Here is a 17,424-nt window from a genome sequence, read left to right as displayed (position 1 = left end):
GATCGAAGTTGATGTGGCATTCACGAGGAACAATTCTGTTCGTAGGTTTCGTACGTTAGGGTTCGTTTGTTCGTTCGTTCGTTCGTTCGTTCCTCCTCCGACAATTATTTCTTCGACTGCGATTTCAGAGTGTTGTTAGTGGTGGTGTTCGGTGCGAATGAGGCCTCACGGTCGCTAGGGTCGCCCCTGACAACGCCCTTGCCTGCATTGCGGTGCTCTCTCTTTCCACCCTACGCTCCAACTCTCTACCTTCTACCAGTATATCCTACCCCCCATAACCAAACGAGCCCCGGCTCGTCAAGAAATGCCGTACACCATGAAAAGAGCAAGAAACGCGACTTAGCCCTTCGACCTACGAACTTCACTACTATCCCCAATGAATGAGTGAGTAGGTGTGTGGGTCTGTAAGAGAGAGAGAGAGAGAGAGAGAGAGAGAGAGAGAAGAAACCAACCGACAAACCCTTCTTCGACCACCAAGAGGAACACACGTTCCTTCCAAAATCAATACCCCCATTGTATTCCTCAAAGAATGAAAGAAATAGAAAGGAAAGAGAGAGAGAGAGAGGGAGAGAGAGAGAGAGAGAGAGAGAGAGAGAGGGAGTCCTTTTGTTGTCCTGCTATTCCACATTTTTTTCTTATTCTTTTTTTGTTCTTTTTTATTTGCTTATTTTTAGATATACGAGCAAAACCTTTAAAGGGTCGGACACTTAAAAAATATGAATAGTGTTATTTTATTTTAGCACCAGAAGATAATAGGTAGGGTTGTTCCCTTTGTTTGTTTGATTGCTCTATTTTTATTTAACCCTCTGTGTACTACCTTTTAATAATTTTTTTTATATAGTTACTCACATTCGTATTTTGATGTATTATAATTTTTATTATATTATATTATAAATATATATATATATGTATATTATATATGATTATAAATTAATTATGCTAAATAATTATTTAATTTATCGTTTTCTGTTTTAACCCTCCGTGTAGTACATTTTAATCATTTTTTTTGTATATAGTTCTAAATTTTGTTATATAGTTTTATTTTTATATTTGTACTTCTACATATTTTTATTTTATATTATGTATAATATAATTTTAAATCAACTATAGTAAATAATAATTGAATTTATTGTTTCCTTAGATAGATCAATGAAGTATTCCTAAAGTGTCATCGTTTATTATGAACAATAAACGAGTACGTTTCTTTATAAAATACTTCTTATTTTTTCTTTTTCTCTCTCTATCTCTCTCTCTCTCTCTCTCTTTTTTTTTTATTCATATTTTTTGCAAAAGCATAAAATGACGCAAAAATTGAGAGCACCGATATCTACGGCATTGTCCACGCGAGATTAACGACGTTTCATTCGTACCTTCGACACGTTCCTAGCCTATGATAAATGGTCGGTGAACGCGTTTGGACAATAATTGTCATCGTTTCAGCTGGAAACTACTGCGTTCAATCAGATCGATTATTATCATCATCGTCGTCGTTGTCGTAGTTCTCGAACATCATATCACATCACTATAGTTTTCATTTTACATGAAAATTTCTCTAAGCACGCACGAGTACGCGAAAATGCACGTGAAAAATTTTCACTCTCCGTGCGCTATAAAAAAAGAAAAAGAAAAAAAAAAACGATTAATCATCTTTTTGAAGTGAAAACTTCTTTAGAATCAGGGTGATATGAAAATTGTGAAACGGAAGAACGTGAAACCGATGAAACAAAAATAATTAATTAATTAATAAAAAATTCTATATATAAAATTTCAGTGTCACAATATGATTGTCCACTAATAATTCCGAAACTACTCAACTTATCTTAATAAAAATTTATTATATTTCACGTGATTTTTTCCAACTTAGCACATAGCACCATTTTTATCGCGATTTTTTTTTTTTTTTTTAATTATTTTTTATTACTAATTTAAAGATTTGTATTTAAAGGTTATCTAGGTTTTGTAAGGTTTTTTTTAATAGATGACACTGTATTACAATTCAATTGTTTCGATCTATTCACGTCTCGAAATTTGGTTTTCTTTGAAGGTTTCAACTTCTACCGTGTGTGATCTGCACACATCGGTTTTTTTTTTTCCATTAATTGTATTCTCCATTAATTGGTTATTTTTTTTTTTTTTTGAAAGAATTGAAAGATTGAAAGTAATTTTCTCAAAAGGATTTGAAACGATATAACCTCGTTAAGAAGTTTTCTGTTGAAACTCAAAGGACAAGTGTTTCACTATGTGTTTGGAAAATAAAATAAGAATGAAGAAAGAAAAAAAAGGGAATAAAAGGTAAAAGGGTTAGGAAGAAAAAAAAGGAAGAGGAATAGAAGAAGAAGAAAAAAAAATAAAAAAAATAAAAATGATGTAACATCCTTTAAAGCTTTTAACCGAATAAACTCTTGATCAAAAGTGAATGTGATTTATCTTCTTGATCTTAAACTTCTCCTACTAAACTGGAATATATATTCTGGTTGAAATGACTGAAACAATTCGTAAAAAAAAAAAAAAAATAATAATACTAAATTATTACAATAATTTTTAATCCAAACTGTGACATATAAAAGTACATGGATCGTTTTATGCGAATAATACTTTCCGTTCAACCTAACTAGAACTACTTCACTATACTCATTTTTCATTGAAAAAAACAAACAAAATCAAGTAATTGTAGTTTAAAAATAAATGAGAGTTTATCTCATTTAATTTTGATTAAAAATAATATCATTAATCATCTTTCGTCGTACAAAAAAAAAAAAAAAATTAACTCTCTTCTTGTTCATCCTGCTATAAAAGAAAACAAGGAAAAAAAGAAAAACCGTTTACAGTTAATGGCACACAGATGATATTTTCGTCGTAGTTTTAGCATGATCGTTCACTTTTCACGTTACTTTTCGTTTTAAAAGTTCTACGATAAGAATTAAAAAAAAAAAAAGAAAAAAAAGGAAAGAAAAAAAACTGTGTAACTTTTAGAGAGAAATAACAACGTGAAGAGATTCCCGCCAATAATAAGATGGCGAAAAATACTACGCTCCGTTGGCCCGAAAATAACGGATACGGTAAACGATGTGTTAATGGAGCAGAATTAATTTGCAAAATTTTCATCCCGTCGAGGAATATATATATATATATATATATTTTTTATAAGTCACTTAAATGTAACATTAATCGATATATTATTGACAAATAAAATAATCTACAACATATAACAAAAAATTATAATATAAATTTTAATAATTATTAATTATTAATTTAATTGTAATATTAGAAAATTATTATAATATTATTATTATTTTTAATTATTAATTAATTCGATGAGTTTCATATATTATTTCATTTGTTGATTATAAAAATATCTTTTGTAATTAAATCTGATCAAAGTTAAATGAAAACGAATGTTAACACCCTTTGGTAACATTTGACGTATCAATACGTCATACATTTGTTTGAGCAAAGATTTACATGACGTACTGATACGTCATTGAAACTCAAATGAGATTTAACTTTAGTTCATTCTATGATTTATTTCAAAGTATATTAATGTGTGTAATTTTTATATTATTAATAATATTTCAAAGTCATTTTCAAACAAAATGTATACTCAAAGGATTAAAACCTTACTAACTTAAAACAAAACAAGAAAAAGAAAGCAGGGAAAAGAGAAAGAGAAGAAAGTAGTAGTAATAGTAATAGTAATAGTCGTAGTAGTAGTAGTAGTAGTAGTAGTAGTGTACGTTTCGGTCATTTTTCATGTCAGACTTCATCATCCATCCGTATCGGAATTCCAAGTAATTTGCAGTAAAACGAGCGTAGGACACGACGATCCTTTAGCACACAGAAAAGAGGAAAATGTATTCTTATATGCTTGAAATGAGAGAAGAAGAAGAAGAAGAAGAAGAAGAAGAAGAAAAAGCACCAAAATAAAAAGAAAAAAGAAAAAGGGACACGAGGAAAGGGAGAGTATGAAAGAGTGTAAGGGAGAGTATGAACAAACGAGTGTGAGAAAGAAAAAAACCAAAACTAAAAAATAAAAACAGAAAAAAAAGAAGAAAAAGGGACACTAAGAAAGGGAGAGTATAAACGAGTGTAAAAGAGAAAAAAAAAAGAAAAAAAAACCAAAAAAAAAAAAAAAAGAAAATACGAAACGTCAACATTTCGGTACGTTGTCGTCTTGTTTCGTTAGGAACACGGAATACCTCATTTCCTAATGGGCCAAGCCGACTACTACTACTCATCCAAACGATTCTTCATATTCTTTCTTTCTTTCTTTCTCTTTTCCACCCTTTTTCGTATCCCTTCGTGCCATCATCATCCTCGTTCAACGAGGCAAAACTTCTTTTGTAATTAAATGCCAGAAACGAGCCACGCGTGAAAGAGCAAAACGCGTCAACCAGCAGCAGCAGCAGCAGCAGCAGCAGCAATGCGGTTTTCCTCTCGCGCATCATTGTCATCACCTAGAATAAGCAATCAGAGAGGAATTTCTCTCTCTCTCTCTCTCTCTCTTACTCTGACTGACTAGTGTGAGTGAGGGTTGGTTGCTCTACACGTTTATTCTCTTTCTCTCTCTACCTGTGGTTGGTTGTCGATTAAAAAAAAACAAGAAATAATCGTCGCAATTTAATAGAGAAAACTCATTGGATAAATTCTATTTTATGATATTTTCAAATGAAATGTTCAAACGATTCTGGTTGTTGGAAATTGTGTCCAGTATCCAGTTTTCGATAATAGAAATAACTGGATAAATAATATATATATATATATATCGAGGAATGCATTTAGAAAGTCTAATTTCGATTTTCCAAGTGGTTAAACTTCAATATACGAGTATTTGCAATGGTAGTATTTGATTTAATCACTAGTTATTAAAGTTCTAGTTATTAAAATTTACCTAAGCGAACTAAAAAAGGAAAACAAAACAGAAAAAATAATAATAATAATAATAATAATAATAACACGGGTAGAGAATGGATAAATTATTTGGAAAGTAAAACTTAGATTTTTTTTTTTTTAGTGCTGTGACGACTGTTCGATTGAAATTGCACGTTCCACGCGTTTTAATTCTCACAGTTTTTGAATATTAAAAAAATTCTCTATAGAACACACAACAAAAATATTTAGTGTTTTCTTTTATTATTTATTTTAACATTTAGTTTTCTTTTTCATTTGTGTAATGTTAAATTTTATTAAATATTTTTTTTTTTTTTTTTGACACCTATCCGCCCCTCTATAAACACGCATGAATACACATATAAAATTGTTCACGTGTGTGTGCGTATATGTAGTCACCGATGGAACTGAGATAAGTAATGAACTTTTACAACAACAAAGCTTTTAATAAACGAACAACCCCGACCTCTTTGCGTTAGCCTACGTATTTTATAATTTTAATGGTACAAGTTTTTTTTTCCTGAGGATATATTATCATGTAAAGAGAGAGAGAGAGAGAGAGAGAGAGAGAGAGAGAGAAAAAATAAAAGAGAGGGGGAAGGGGAGACTAACAGAGAAATTAGAAAGATGATGTTGCATAAATAATAACATTCGCTAACCTTAAAAGTATCCACTAAGTTTTTTCTCCATCAAAAAAGAAAAAAGAAAGAAAAAAGAATTACGAGAAAGAAGTTTTCCACGTTCTACCCATAATGACCATGACTTTTAAATATTAATATTTATAATGTATATATAAAAAAAAAAAAAAAAAAAAACAAGAGAAATACTGAATAAAATATTGCTAAATACTTTAAGGAATATTTAGGATGATATTTTATCGAACAGGTATTTAAAATAATTTTTTTTCTTTTTTTTTTTTTTATCAATCCGGATTTCAAATAAAATGATCAGCATTTAAACGAAATAATATTATAATGATCATATTATCGTAAATAATATTAATTAATTAACATATTGAATTGATTATATCATTGAATACTTTAAGAATATTACGAAATTCATTTCTGGTTGGTATTTAACGTGTATTGCATCATAAAATATTAATATTTTATATTATGAAATCTTTTACAAAAATTTCAAATTAATATCTTTAATGTATTATTAATATTTATTTGTATTTTATTTATTCATTAATGTCTATTCTTGCGTTCAAAAAGATTAATCAAATAAAAAATATTAAGTATATTTTATTAGTAAGTCATATATTATATTATAATAAATAGTATATATATATATATATATAATATAGATTATTTTTAATAATATTTATTATTAATATGTAATTTTTTATTTTTTTCTTTATCTTATATTTTTATTTTTATTTTTAATATTAATTGTAATATTAAATTTTTAATATTTCATTGATATAAATATAATATATGATTTACTATTAAATAATAATAACTAAATTGATTTTTTATGTCACCTCTTCCCTCCTCCTATACACATTCTATTATTAAATATTCTTACTAAGAAACGAAAAACTCGAAGGACAGAAAAGAAAAAAGTAGAAGAAAAAAAAAAATAAATTTTGGATCAGCAAGCTGTCAAGTTTCTGCCAATCAAGAACACGTGTCGCCAATAGACCGAAAAAAACATTCTCCTAAGTCTAAAACAGCCGGTACTGTTTGAAACTTTACCTTTGAAGATATCTATAAGTGTCTTGACGTTTACGTCATCGTACACTAAAACTTTTGTTTAAATCAATTGTGAATGTTGAAATCCGTATCCTCTCATTCTCGTTTTCTCCTTTAGCTTTTAACAGTAAATTTACATCGCATTTAAATGAGCTACTTATTCGTTTAACTTGTCGAATAAAAAAAAAAACTGACTACTATTGGTAGTAGTAAAGGATCGTGTTTTTCACTTTTATTACACAACTAAACAGAATAATACAACAAAATCCTTAAACTTTCGTTAAACATTTTCTCAAAGTACTTTGACCACAACATTTCTCTCTGTGTCTCTTTTTCAGTAACAAGACGTAATAGGATTACGAAAGAGAGAAAAAAACAAAACAAATAAAATTAAAAATAATACCAACACGTACGTGTCATATAGCAAAAATAAATAAACTTGAAAGAATTAATATCGTAATATTTCTCAAATGAAATAAAAAATAAAAAATACAAAATACAAAAAATACAAAATACAAAATACAAAAAAATACATCAAATAAAATGAATACTATTTTTCGATTCCAGTTCGAAATGTTGAAACGCGCGACGGTTATAGTGTGTATCGAGGGAATTAGAGTGGCTGTAAAAAGATAAATAAATAAAAAAAAATATATATATATATATATGCAGAGAAGAAAAATTTTTCTACTGTATAACGTTGTGTAGGACGATACACCCAATGCGAATTTAAAGATTAATCCTACGGACTGATAACTTATGCATGCCGCTCAGTGGTACCCGCCGATGTTGGAAATATGCGGTTATGGTACGTGCATATAAATAGACATAAGAGAGAGAGAGAGAGAGAGAGAGAGAGAGAGATAAAGAAAGGCAAATAACAAAAAAATTACAGGGTCACGGAATATAAAAAGAATCCGGTTTTTTTTGTGTAAAATCCACGTAATTCGTATCAAACAAACAGAAACCTCCCCCTCCCCATCCCCAAAAAAACACAAAATGTTTATTAAAAAAAACATGAACAAGATGTCAAACGTGTTTAGTAAAATTATGAAAACTAAAATAATAATTATTATTACGGTGTAGAAAATATTAAGGATTCCCATAACTCGATGTAATGAATGTTTATGTTCGACATTTGTTTTGTTTTTTTTATTTTTTTATTTTTCTTCTTTAATGGTTCGTATAGTTTGGAATAATAATCTAATGTTATTTAACGACGATATAAAATGGTACTTTTAATAAAAGCACGATGGTGTGTTGAAGGAGTTTGGTTTCTGGTCAAATACGATTGGTCGTAGCACGTTTTGCAGTTTCGTCTATGAACCTGTTAAACCGAGTTAAGTGTTTTTTGGTGGTTCTAACATAATCGTGTGTATATATATATACAATCCATTTTATTTTATTCCCTTGGCATACTACCTCTTTGTTTTCTTCATTTCTTTCTTCCCTTCCTTCCTTCCTTCCTTCCTTCCTTCCATTCTTTTTTTCTTTTATGTGATTTTATTTATTTTTTTTCTTTTTTCTTCTTTTTCACCATGCACCACCACCATTCCAACAGTGTTGTACAGCAGCACTATGTACGTTTTACTCTTTGGAGAATTTAGAAATCAACGCTTCCAAGCTTCGTGCTCGTGCAAAACGAAATTTCGTTGGGATTTTAAAATGGGATTTGTCGAAAAATAAAAAATATAAAAAAGGAAGGAGGAAAAAAATGAGAGGAGAATTTTTTTCCTCCTTCTTTTTTTTCTCGAATTGAACTACCGAATATTTAATTTTCTATTAAAAACCAAAAAATGAATCTTGTAATTGCAAATTCACGTATTTTGGTAATTTATTCATTTTTCAATTTATATTTCATTTAAGAAGATATATAATTAATTTGATTTTCATATTTACTTAAAAATTACAATTACACAATAGTATGTAGTACTGTAAATATTATATTAATTTATAATAATAAAAAAAAAAAGAAAAAAAGAAAGTCAAGTTAACCCTTTGAGTGCTATGAACGCACATATGCGTTTGGTAAACATTATTAACTTTATCGTTCGAAGCATATACATGTTTGTTAATATTACTGTAAAATAATTTAATAATATTAATAGGGTAATATAATAATTAATTAAATAATATATTTAGAAACAAAAACTTCAATTATCAACCCACTTGCATCATTACGCGGAATATTCCGCGAGCCGCGACTGTCCACCATCACCGGAGCGCGAAATAATCCGCATAAGAAGCATTGATTTTTCTATCAGTGAGCATTTGACCGGTATATAATTTATTATTAGAATCTTGCTAATAATAAATTATTTTGTTCTTACAAAAACATTTTAGAAGTTTTCAAGTATTCAGCACTCTCAAAGGATTAAACAATGTAAAGTAGAAAAGATGATTAAACAATGAATTCCCCCTTCCCTTTTCAAATCCACCCTTTTTTCGTTCGATTTGCGTGTACGATGACGACAACGATGAAATGGGGGATAGTAATCATAAAATTAAGTAAATAAACTAAATTCATAGAACTTGTTAAGTAGGGAGGTGTACATACGAGGTGGAAACACGCGATTGGTTTGTATCTTGCACGCACCCACCATGCATGATGCAAATGATAATAAAAGTAAAAGTAACAACAAAATAATATTCCATATGAGATGATAATAAAACGAAAACGTTAATATCATTAGCCTACTGGGAGAGAAAAAAAAGCATATTTTTTTCCAAGTATTCTAAGAAATAATAACAACAACAACAAAATGAAAGAAGAGACAACACGCGGTAGAAAGTGAAACACGAGAGAATAAGATTGAAAGGATAAAGATTAAAAAAGAATAAGAGAAAAGAGTAGGTTGGGCAGGGGATGAAAAAAATACCTCCCCCTCAAAAAAAAGAAAAAAGAAAAAGGACGAGAGTGTGGGGGGTGGGGGGAGGAACGAAAATGGTCGAAGAACACGCGATGTCCTTTTGATCGGTGTCCGTACTTCCTTTCTGTGTTCCTACCGTCGCAAATCCAACGAGAAAGACAAAGACAAAGGAGAAGAGTTAAGGTGAATCGGTGGGGAGGGGGTGGAGGGTAGGGATGGGGTTGGTTGAAAGTTGAACGGGATATGAGATGGGTTGGTCGAGAAAGGTGGGGAAAGGGGTGCATTACTGTGATAGTTGTGTTCGCGTGTCGACAGCACGTATATTCTAACTTCACGTACGATTCGTTCACAATTGTGGCAATGTCTGGGGTGTTGCAGACCAGCCCTGTATACAAGAATAGCTAGCTAGCTTAGCTAGCTAACTTAGCTTAGGCTAGTTAACTGTTAGCCTTAACTTTTACTACACTGCAGATGCGTCATTGGTGTTAAATATTTATTATAACTATATTTATTAATGCAAAAGAGCTTTCATTTTTTAATGTTACATAACATTATTCTTTTTGTACACGTCAAATTTTAACATACTCTCGTCGTGTAACCATAAACCTCATTTAATTGCAATTTAAACTATGTTTTAATTTGTAAAAGTTTTCTTTTCAGATTTTAATATCACGAGTTTAAAAGAAAGAACATTCTTTCAGGGTCGTTATATTTATGTTTCTACTTTATCGTGTGTAGGTATATTTATACAATATATCTTTTTTAGATTTTCTACTTGGTACAAACGATAAAGGGTATAATTAACATTTCTAGATGTCTTAGAAAAAATATATAATAGAAACTTTGATTTTTTTCTTTTTTCTTTTTAGGATGAATCTTTCTCTGTCACGAATTACTAAGATCATGATAGAAGAAATTTATATTGGTAATTTTATATTATATTTATATTTGAAAAACGTATCTTAAAATAAATTCGTGCATCCTACACACATTAAAAATAATAATAAAAATTTCTAATTGTATTAAAATACAAATAAAATATAACCATTATTATTTTTAGGATTATGTATTCTTCTGTTACACTTACGAGGATTATTATAAAAAAAAAATAAGAAATATAATTAAATATTTAACAAATTTTAAATATTTATATTTGTAAAATGCATCTTAACATAAATTTATGCATCCTACGCATATTAAAAAAAATAATAAAACTTTCAAATTATCCTAAAAAAAAATATATATATAATAAAACCATTTTTTTATTCTCAGGATAATTCATCCTTCTATTACACTTTACGATGATCATTATAAAGAAATAAACATAATTTACTACCTCTCTCAAATGTTAAATGTACAGGAACGTATTCGATGAAGAAGAAGAGGACACTCGTGGTAATCAACGTTGAATCTCTAGTGGAATTAGTCAACGACAAAACCTCCCTTCTTCTCACGAGATACATCGTATTGAGAAGGGATGGATAGGGGATAAGCTTTATGCAAAATGAATAAGAGAAAGAGTAAGAGAGAGTAAGTGAGAGAGAAAGAGAGAGAGAGAGAGAGAGGGGGGAGAGAAAATTCGACCGTGAAAGCCACGAAAGCTTTGGGAAAGCTTCGTAAAGGCTGCTGCTAGTAGGGGGATTCCTTCGGGATTCCCTGTGATTCTCTCATTTTCCTCTTTTCGTCTCAACTACTACATCTCTTGGCTAAGGGAATGATGGGTATACGCATCCTAGTGATGTCATAACATACTAACGTAAATGTCTGTGAATATATATGTACATATGTATATGTATGTGTTGGATAGAACGAGACGTTTTAATTAATTTCCTCGTCCTAGGGAAAAACGACAACTACGAATGAAGAAACGATGTAACGCCTCGTCTTGTACAACCTCACAGGATTCCTATAAGTGTGTATGTGTGTTTGTATAGGAAGGATAATATACGAAGGAAGAACCAAATGAAACGGTGGGTGAATAGGACGAAGACCAAAGAGGGTAAGGGCTAGGGGAAAAGGGGTTGTTGTTAAGAAGACTCAGCAAGAATCTTTCCTTTTAGTTTCGTGTATTGGAAAAATTTGTGTTCACAGTTTATTCAAAATCGATTCAAAAGCTTTCATTTATTCATATCCAACGTCTATCTGACATGTAAGTTTCTAAGAAGAACGATTGAATTTTATTCGTGAACGAATGTTACTAGCAATTTTACTAGTGATAAAGTAAACAACCAAATCAATCATTTTTCATCGAACTATGATTCTGTTCGTTTTTAAAACACGTTATGTAATAATATTAGAATAGTCTAAGAAAGTTTTTCTATCATTTTTCTTTTTCATAGTTTTTTTTTGGGTTAAAGGGAGGAAAGAAAGGTTGGAGAGGTTATAGTTACATATCGTTTATCTCTATCGATTTAAAACGGCACGGAATTCTTTTCTATTCTTTTTTTCTTTTTTGTTTGGAAGGGGTAATTGAAATTTAGTTAGGTAGGTATATTATTTTATAAAGGATAACATTCACTTTGTTAATATTTGATTGAATAATTTATACAATTATTTGAATATTCATTGGTAGATTAATTTGATTTTGAAGATAATTTGTTAAATGATTTGTTACTTTTAATAGGTGAGGTTTAATCATAGAAGAAGATGAATGTTTTTGGTTGTTTAATAGGAATTCAAATAATATTTGTAAAATATTTTAAAAATATTAATATATATATATATATAATATTATTATTATTATATATTAATTATCTTAAAAAATAGGATAGGAAGACCATGAATGAAGGGGATGCGTCAGGGACGAGAAAAATGGTGGGATTTGGTATTTGCTTCAATGAACTTTTGAGTTCCTAAAACCCACACACACACACACACACATAATTAATAATAATAATAATAATAATAATAATAATAATAATAATAATAATAATAATAATAATATATTAATTTGTAGATATAAAAAATATTTGTATTACGTAAAAATAATTCTACGAAATTATCCTATTACTCTCTTTCTATCTTTGACTTTTGTTTCATTCGTTAATAAAATTTGTAGGAAACACTTGTTACGATCTAACATTTTCACGCGAATAAATCGTGTCACAACGGTTCGATAAGTAAATATTTAATAAATCGTTTAAACGGGCGTTCATAATTACGCACGTAGAATAATATGATATCATATTAGGTTGGTAGGTAGGTAGGTAGGTAGGTAGGTAGATAGGTAGGTACATGTTGCAAGCGCGAAATTATTTCATGGTTTGGTGTGGTGTTGGGGTGGGAATGGGAAAATGAAGGTGGAGGAAAAACGTGGAATGGGAATAGGGATGGAAATGCGAGGGGTTGAGAAAACGTGCATACACGTATTCATTACACAGATATATATAAATATATACATATACACACACACAGAAATTAATTTCAATTAAATTACTAAATTATCGTTACGCCGATCGTAACTCGCGTTGATAAAGGTAAACGTTATGGTTTTATTCGTTATTTTAATCACGCGACTAATTTCTCACGCGGGTGAGGATGCACGATATACAACATAAAATTATATATATATATAGATAGAAAAATAGAAAGAGACAGAGACAGAGACAGAGAGAGAGAGAGAGTGAGAGAGAAAAAACGAAAGATAAATAAACAGTGATTAAAATGCAACAGGAATTCACATTTTAATTAATTAACTAATTAATTTGAACAATGATAATGGACAAAAAATAATAATAACAATAAAAAGAAAGAAAAATACGAAGGTGATAATTTTCTAGAGAAAAAAATTCAATTATTTTAACAACAAATTCTATAGAACAATGATAATAAACATTAATCGATTAATTTTTGTTTTACTTTTTTCAAATCTTTTCTTAAAATTCAATCGATATCAAATTAAATAAAAACCTTTTTGTTTGAAATGAAATAATCATCTAACAAATGAACTCTGTCAAAACCATTTTTCTTATGTAGGAAGGAAGAATCGACGAGAATAAAAAAAAACAACAAAATTATAAAACATTATCTAACTATAATCAAAAAAAGAATTTTATTTTAATTACCGATATCCACTTTAGAAAAAAAAACATTAAACAAAAACAAAAAACAATAACGAACGTTATCAAACTTTAACGATAATTAGATAAGAGAGACACCGATGTATGCGTCTTTGTTATTAAGTTTTCCTTTTTAGTAACAAATTTATTTGCGAAATAATTAAAGTCACGCAAAAGTGTGCAACAAACTAGATAATAAAGACTGAGGATTACAAAGTAGAAGAAGAAGAAGAAGAAGAAGAAGAAGAGTATATATATAACCTATTATATTTTCAGTGTCTAAAAACATACAATAAATACCTCCTTAAATATATATATATAAAAAGTTAAAGTAGTATTAGTTGGGTATTATATCGTCGAGAGTATTTGAGTTGAAATATCGTTGAAATATTTATCGCATTACGAGTGGGGGGTGTATACTTTTCGCGCTTTGTACGAACGGTACCGAAATATAAGTAAAAGAAGAAGAAGAAAAAGAAAAAAAAAGAAAAATAATAAAAAGTGGTAGTATAGTAATAGGGAAAGGGTGGAAGGGGTGTGTGTGTGTGTGGATGACGATGGTGGTGGTGAAACACAAGTTGGTTGTTGGTTGTTGCTGCTGCATCTACTGCTGCTGTTGCTTTAGAATAAAAAGAAGAGGAAAGGGAAGAGAAGAAGGGGGGGGGATTAGTTATGGATAAGGGAGTGAAAGAAGGGTAGTGGGTACTTGTTGGGTAGTTGAGGGATGAATTAACGTACGGTAAGTTTTAATCGTTTTCCCCTAAGGTTAATTATCGGTCTTGATGTAGGTTTGTTGTTACTAGCAAACTGGAATACGTTCAAAGTTATAATAATAATAATAATAATAACAACCAAGAATAGAAACAGAAATGATAGAAAGAGATAGATAGATAGAGAGACAGAGAGAGAGAGAGAGAGAGAGAGAGAGAGAGAGAGAGAGAAGGAGAAAGGGATGACAGGTTGTTAAACAAATCAAATGGCGCATGTGTCTTCTCTCTGTTTGTGTTAACAATCCGCCCATTGAGACAATCTGCATGTTGTTCCATTTTACGATCGGTGTCTCCAAGGATATTCTGTGCACTTTGCTAACGTATAAGTATACGTCAAAGAAGTTTAAAGTAGAAAAGGAAAAAGGAGAAGGAGAAGAATAAGAAGATAATAAAAGATAGAAAGAGAGGGATAATAAAAAAACCAGGACACTATCTTGAGAATTCTAACTAACTCGAAGGGGTTGTCAAAACTTTTTTCAACTAACGATTATGCAAAACTTTTATTTCTATCGTGTTCCTTCCATCTTTTTTCTCATTATCATCATTATTATTATTAAAATTATTTTTATTATTATATTATATATAATTATATTACATATAATTTAATTTTTATATATTATTTTATTTCTTTTTTACAATCAATAAATCTAATTCTATAATTGCGTCAGGAAAAAAGGTAGGAAGGAAAAGTAAATTGAGTTGAAAGAAAAAAGAAATTTATATATATATAAAAAAAGAAAGGAAGAGAAAGGAAGAAACGAAATATAAAAGAAGAATCTTGAAAACTCCGTAATCGTTCAAAATTGCCGTACGATTTCACTCTATTAAAAAGTACTTTTTAACTAACGATAGAATGATAAAGAAAAAACAAAAAAAAGAAACGAAAGAGAAAGAGAGGAACGATGAAAATCCGTTCGATGAAAAATAAAAAAAAATAATAGGATTAAAGAAGAAAAAAAAGAAGGAGGGGGGAAAGAAACTGGGAATTAAAAAAAAACAAACAAAAAAAAAACAAAAAGAAAAAATAGAACGAAATGAGAATCCTAGAAACTCGATAATCGAACGAAATCGCTATGAAAACTCGTCGTCATCCCTCTCTCTCTCTCTCTCTCTGATTCTGACTCCAATTTTCTCCCTCTTTCCTCTTCCCTCTCTTTCCTTTTTTCTCTTATCGTGAAAGAACTTTCAAACTTAACGGGAAAAAGGGATGAATCATCTTTTGAAGTGATGCTAAAGATCACAATATCAATGGTAAAATGGTAGACAGATAGAAAAGGGCCAACGAGAATACGTTAAATGTGCCTCCATGACTTTTCCTTTTTTTCTTTTTCATTCCTTTTTTTTTTTTTTGTTAAACGTCGGACGAAATGGAGAAGGGTAAAAAGAAACGGGTATGAAGAAGAAGATGAAGAAGATGAAGAAGAAGAAGAATAAAAAGAGTATGAAGGTGAATTTACCGTCTGCCAGGAGGATACGAAGGATTCGTTGAGCAGACGAACACCACCAGAAAAGAGAAGAGAGGAGAAGAGAAGGGATAAACGGGCTGGAAAGATTGTGGTAGTGGTGATGGTAATGGTGGTGGTGGAAGAGGATTGGTTGTGGGTGGAATACGCACAAAAGACGATCGATAAGAAGGCCTGTTGCTCTGAGAGAGAAACGTCTAAGACCTTTTCTTTTTTCTTCTTGTTTTCTTCTTTTGATTCCCTCTTTTTTTTCTTTCTCTTCTTCTTCTTCTTTCAATACATTTATTACTTCAATTATTACTGTGTGTGTGTGTGTGCACGTATTTAAAATACTACCCCCTTCTATCGTTAATAATCGTTCTCTTCAATACATCCAAGTAGATTCTAATGAAATATGAATTTAAAGGGAAACGTTCACACTGGAAAGATAAAATTACCTCGTTGTTTCAACTCAATTGGAGATTCATCGAGTTATGAAAATGTAAAAGAGAAAGTCAGAGAAGAAAGAAGAAAGAAGAAAGAAGAAAGAAGAAGAAAAAGGGTTGTAAAGAAGATTCGATAGGTAAGAATGATGGGTTTGTTTATTCGATAAAAAGGATAACTTTGTAGGGGTAATATTGATCTGATATATATATATGTACTGTAAAATATTAATTAAAATCTATTGAAGTTTTGTTGATGATATTTTAGAAACGAAATTAATTAACAATCTTATTTATAATACTCTTGAATTATGAAAAAAAAAAAATAATTAAACCTATCAAATTCATAATAAGCTTATTTATTTCTTATAAATAACATAAAATAATATAAAGAAGAAATAAGATTTAAAATAGAAAGAAATAAGAAGAAGAAATATATATTGTGAAATATTAATTAAAATCTATCGAAGTTTTGTTGATGATATTTTAGAAACGTAATTAATTAATAATCTTATTTAATACTCTTGCATTATAAAAAATGAAATAATTAAACCTATCAAATTCATAATAAGCTTATTTATTTCTTATAAATAAAATAATATAAAAAAGAAATAAGATATCAAATTGGTCAAGATATTTGAAACAAAATTAATTAACAATCATTAACATACTTACATTATAAAAAAAATTAATAAATTTATCAAATTCCTAGTAGACTTATTTATTTATAAAAAATAATATAAAGAAAATAGAAGAAATATATCTATGAGGAAAATTTCTTTCGTTATTAGATCAGCCAAGATTGGTGCAGCTTCTTGCACGGTGTATAACTTCAAATAAAGTATTATGCAAAATAATAGAAAAAAAGGATCTAACTCTGCATAGAACACACATCCACACATACACACACACACACACACACATATATATATCTAAAAAATATATTCATACATACATATATATATATATATAGATAACTTCATAAAGGGCCAAAGACTTTTCGTTTACAGTTTGCATGACTTTCGCATTTCGTACAAGCCATATCGTAACAACAGAAAAAGAAAAAAAGAGGAGAATAATAAAAAGAAAGAAAGAAAAAAGTAAAAGAATAAAGAAAGAAAGAAAGAAAGAGGTTTCCTTCTGATCCGAGTAGAAATCGAAAATGTAATTTACGAGGAGAGAGCGCGCCGCCGGCGCCACCAGCCCTATTACCAGAAGGATAGGGTCGAAGACTCCCTTTCCTTGCCTTTCCTTTAC

The 17,424-nt window shown here is 29.6% G+C and overlaps 1 protein-coding gene across 5 annotated transcripts in view; it reads right to left on the bottom strand.

Annotated features, from left to right (window-relative positions):
- LOC107069716 (pseudouridylate synthase RPUSD2) overlaps positions 1–17,424 on the bottom strand; it is an 86,690-nt gene that overhangs the window by 28,417 nt on the left and 40,849 nt on the right. The gene's annotated exons all lie outside the window — the stretch shown is intronic.

This window comes from Polistes dominula, unplaced genomic scaffold (assembly GCF_049000335.1).
Source record: "Polistes dominula isolate Pdom_NZ unplaced genomic scaffold, Pdom_raw_medaka contig_23, whole genome shotgun sequence".
NCBI classification, from domain to species: domain Eukaryota; kingdom Metazoa; phylum Arthropoda; class Insecta; order Hymenoptera; family Vespidae; genus Polistes; species Polistes dominula.
Note: the sequence above shows the minus strand (reverse complement) of the source record. Positions and strands in the feature narration are given on the sequence as shown.